Genomic DNA, 5160 nt, shown 5'->3' with positions numbered 1-5160 from the left:
CCTGATGTGGATACAAGGCTGAGTAGGAGGACACAAAATTATGATAATTGCAGTGAAGCTGACGTATGTCATGATAGCTATTTTGCATGCTTGGGGCGACCAATTGGTGGAAAGAGGAAAGGGCAACCTTTTTCTCTAGATACCAACTCAAAAATACAAGCTCATCGGTACATCTTATTTAATTGTGATAAAGTTAAAGACTACATTAGGTATTTTTCCTATATATTTTCCAACTACCAATTCTCTATTAAAAAATATAACTAACATACTTTTTATTTACTTTAGAGAGTATGAGGAACATGTCAACAATCAAACTAAAGGTAGAAAATGGAAGAAGGCAAAAACTCTAAGCCATGATTTTAGTGAATGGTTCAAAGAGCGTGCTTCTCATGAAGATGTTCCGAAACAACTTAAAGATTTGTCTAGAGGCCCAAACACAGTTGCAAAACGATTTTCTAGTTATGTAATCAATGGCTACAAATTTTAAACTAGAGAACATGATGCAAGCCACACAACTCAAAACAGTGGTGTGACTTTGGTGTGCGAAACACCAAGCTTTGCTAGTGCTAAGGACAACAACCCAATGACAAAAGCCGTAACATATTTTGGTGTAATAAATGACATAATTGAGTTAGACTATTATGCATGTTTCAAATTTGTTCTCTTCAATTGTGATTGGTTTGAAGTTGAGGAAGAGAATTTTGGTCTAACTTCAGTTCATTTTAATAAAAGATGTTCTCGGGATGATCCTTTTGTATTAGCTTCACAAGTCCACCAATGTTTTTATATTCAAGACCCTTTTAACAAAGACAAGCATTATGTCATGGACACAGTGCCAAGGGATTTATTCAATATGTATGATGGGTATGATGTTGAAGCCGAAGAGTCTAATCAGAAGGACCCCTTTGATCAAGCAAATAATTTGTTTGTGCCAAAGGATAATTGTGAAGTTCAATGGACTAGAGAAGACATGCCAAATACAATCATTGAGAAACCTTCACTTGTTCTACAACAAACTAAATATGATGATGATTCTGATCTTTAAAGAGATTTTTCTTCTCAACATAGAATAATTTTTTTTACTTTTATTTTTAGTGTAATTGTTTATGAACAGGTGCATTTCTTATAGATTCTTGGTTCTTTTAATATGTGATTTGGTTTTTTACTATTATGTTAATAGATTCTTTAAGATGTATACTAATCTCATTATTTTATTTCCTTTTTCAGAAAATGTTCAAAAAATTCATTGAAAATGAGATAGATTCAAAGTCAAGTGCTGAATTGCGTGCAAAGTTCTTCAAGAATATGGAAGTTAAGTGAGAAAAGATGTCTTCTGGGCAGCAGCAACATCAACCACCACCACTACTTAAGAGGATAAAAACCCTTAGTAATAGGGAAAGGGAGCAGAAGTTAAGAAAAAATGGTGTCCAAGCAAATGATAAGCAGAATTTTATAGAAAAGCCAAAAGTTGCAAAAGAAAAAGGACAGAATTTGAAGAAAAGTAAAGTACAGATGGAAGCAAGTATGACTCACACACAAGGATCAACATGTAGACAAGAAAAAGAACTTCCTTCTAAATCTACTGCTGTGGCTCACAAGAATACTAAAGAAGTAGATTCTAGAATGACTCAAGATTTGAAGAGAAAAGAGACCACAATTGAAGATGATATTGAAGAGTGTGGCAGCTTGCAAGAAAGGCCAACTAAGAAGGGAAAAACACGTCAATTTGCTTCAATGCCGATTGATACTTTTCTTCAACTTAACAATGAACCTGATGGTGAAGAGCAATTGGATGAGAATGAAGGAGATATTATAGAGGAGCAGGACAAGGATTATATTAATCCAACTGAGGCTGAGAACATAGACAATACTTTGAAAGGTAAACTTTTTGCAGGTTCTCAATTTTTTTTCCTGTTTACTTTTTCGTAGTTTAATTAGTTTGTTCAGTTTTTGTTAAATTAGTCAGTTTAGTTATGCATGCTTAGTGGAATATAGGTGGTTAGGAAGTTTTATCTGAATTGTAGTGGATATAGGTGGTTAGGAAGTTTTATATGGGTTGTTGTTATTGTTGCTATTTTAGTGAGTTTATATGGGTTGATTTTGCTGTTTAGTGCTGCTTTATCCTTGTTAATGGCTGATTTCATGCCTTGTTTTGATTGACCAAAGATGCTGATGGCCTTATTCTAAGCTGTTTTATAAATGCCGATTTGGTTTTAGTGAGTTTATATGGGTTGATTTTGCTGTTTAGTGCTGCTTTATCCTTGTTAATGGCTGATTTCATGCCTTGTTTTGATAGAGCAATGATGCTGATGGCCTTATTCTGAGCTCTTTTATAAGTGCTGATTTAGTTTTAGTGAGTTTATATGGGTTGATTTTGCTGTTTAGTGCTACTTTATCCTTGTTAATGGCTGATTTCATGCCTTGTTTTGATTGAGCAATGATGATGATGGCCTTATTCTGAGCTGTTTTATAAGTGCTGATTTGGTTTTAGTGCGTTTATATGGGTTGATTTTGCTGTTTAGTGCTGCTTTATCCTTGTTAACGGCTGATTCCATGCCTTGTTTTGATTGAGCAATGATGATGATGGCCTTATTCTGAGCTCTTTTATAAGTGCTGATTTAGTTTTAGTGAGTTTATATGGGTTGATTTTGCTGTTTAGTGCTGCTTTATCCCTGTTAATGGCTGATTTCATGCCTTGTTTTGATTGAGCAATGATGCTGATGGCCTTATTCTGAGCTGTTTTATAAGTGCTGATTTGGTTTTAGTGAGTTTATATGGGTTGATTTTGCTGTTTAGTGCTGCTTTATCCTTGTTAATGGCTGAGTTCATGCCTTGTTTTGATTGACCAATGATGCTGATGGCCTTATTCTGAGCTCTTTTATAAGTGCTGATTTGGTTTTAGTGAGTTTATATGGGTTGATTTTGTTGTTTAGTGTTGTTTTATCCTTATTAATGGCTGATTTCATGCCTTGTTTTGATAGAGCAATGATGCTAATGGCCTTATTCTGAGCTGTTTTATTAGTGCTGATTTGGTTTTAGTGAGTTTATATGGGTTGATTTTGTTGTTTAGTGCTGCTTTATCCTTGTTAATGGCTGATTCCATGCCTTGTTTTGATTGAGCAATGATGATGATGGCCTTATTCTGAGCTGTTTTATAAGTGCTGATTTGGTTTTAGTGAGTTTATATGGGCTGATTTTGCTGTTTAGTGCTGCTTTATCCTTGTTAACGGCTGATTCCATGCCTTGTTTTGATTGACCAATGATGCTGATGGCCTTATTCTGAGCTCTTTTATAAGTGCTGATTTAGTTTTAGTGAGTTTATATGGGCTGATTTTGCTGTTTAGTGCTGCTTTATCCTTGTTAACGGCTGATTCCATGCCTTGTTTTGATTGACCAATGATGCTGATGGCCTTATTCTGAGCTCTTTTATAAGTGCTGATTTAGTTTTAGTGAGTTTATATGGGCTGATTTTGCTGTTTAGTGCTGCTTTATCCTTGTTAATGGCTGATTTCATGCCTTGTTTTGATTGAGCAATGATGATGATGGCCTTATTCTGAGCTATTTTATAAGTGCTGATTTTGCTGTTTAGTGCTGCTTTATCCTTGTTAATGGCTGATTTCATGCCTTGTTTTGATTGACCAATGATGCTGATGGCCTTATTCTGAGCTCTTTGTATAGAGACAACAGTGAAGAAAACACGAGGTCCTACACAATGCTTGAAGATTCATGCAAGATAGTTGGAAGATAGAGAAGAAATTACTCTAGATATTGAAGGGGAGGCAATTGGTCCTACTGATGAAGCTGTAAATAACTTGAGCAAATTTTTTGGCACAGTGGCAAGGAATTCAGATTTTTGTCCATTAATTTACACAAATTAGAAGGGGATTAAAGATAAAGAAGCCATTTGGGAATATGTTCAAGTGAGAATATTATTATTGTCTCTTTTAGAAACTATTTGGAAATGTACACATGTATTTTATTCTTACTAGCAAATAATATTTGTGTTTTATAGGGTAAGTTCATTATTCCAACTGAAGGAAAGAGGATAGTCCTTGCTCGTATCAATGACAACTGGAGACGGTATAAGACCACAATCAAGCAAAATCATTTTCTGCCATACAAAAGTGTTAACGAAATGCTGAAAAATCGTCCTAAAAGCATACCTGAGAGTCATTTTCGCAAGTTGATTGCTTATTGGAGAACTGAGAAAGTTAAGGTAAGACATGTGTAACTTATTGTAGTCTGTTTATGCAATTATGAGTTATATACATTTATGAGTGAAATATGATAATTTTTTTATAATACTTGTCTCTTGCTATGTAGAAAATGTCTGCGCAGAATAAGAAAAATAGGGCACAACAGAAATTTAGCCATCGAAAGGGACCAATAAATTTTGCAAGAATACGTGCAAGATTGGTACAATTTTTTATTCTTTGTGCATTTGTATGTGTATGTGGGGTGCAAGACTACGTGCATTTTTAACTCTATATAAATGCTTGTTGAACTGGACTTATAGGCTGCTTCTAAGGAAAATAATGAACCACCTACTCAAGCAGAAATGTTTGTTGAGACTCGCCAAAGCACAAAGGGAAAATCATTGGATGAAGACACTTTGGATGTTATTGTAAGTATTGGGAGTTAATTTGATTAAACTAGGTTATGAATTTCTTGTGTCTTGGTAATTTGTCCATCATTTGTGGTTATCTTTATTTGATTTGATGTTGTCAAATGATATATGTTTTGAGTCCAAGTGTGTAGTTACTCTTTTTTGTTATTATTATTTTTCTTCACATTAATATAGGCACATCTGCAAGCTGAGAATAAAAACTCTAAAGAATCAACAATTAGAGCTTTTCAATCCATATTTGGGAAAGAGAAGGCAGGGAGAGTGCGATGTCACGGAAGAGTTACCACACCAACTTTGTTGAAGAAAAATGAAGAAATTGCCACCCTTAAGCAGCAACATGCAGCTGAGAAAGCATCATTAGAGGGTAAAGTTGATGTGATGCAAAAAGAAGTAGATGAACTAAAATCGCTTGTTAAGATGATGTTGCAACAAAAAAGTTCAGGAGTGGACCTTGAGATGTTAGCTGCTCAACTAGGAAGCACTTTAGGCAATCCAAACAATGATGCACATGAGGAGGTATTTTTTGTTAAAGT

The 5160-nt window shown here is 34.7% G+C and overlaps 1 long non-coding RNA gene across 1 annotated transcript in view; it reads left to right on the top strand.

Moving 5' to 3' along the window:
* LOC107634533 overlaps nucleotides 1-4642 on the top strand; it is an 18557-nt gene extending 13915 nt beyond the window's left edge. Inside the window, exons 2-6 of the long non-coding RNA XR_001618963.2 lie at nucleotides 1613-1879; nucleotides 3681-3920; nucleotides 4013-4216; nucleotides 4324-4416; nucleotides 4517-4642. This is a non-coding gene — a long non-coding RNA (uncharacterized LOC107634533). The remainder of the gene's footprint in view (nucleotides 1-1612; nucleotides 1880-3680; nucleotides 3921-4012; nucleotides 4217-4323; nucleotides 4417-4516) is intronic.

This window comes from Arachis ipaensis, chromosome B03, assembly GCF_000816755.2.
Source record: "Arachis ipaensis cultivar K30076 chromosome B03, Araip1.1, whole genome shotgun sequence".
Taxonomy (NCBI): domain Eukaryota; kingdom Viridiplantae; phylum Streptophyta; class Magnoliopsida; order Fabales; family Fabaceae; genus Arachis; species Arachis ipaensis.
This window is presented reverse-complemented; position numbering and strand designations above follow the sequence as displayed.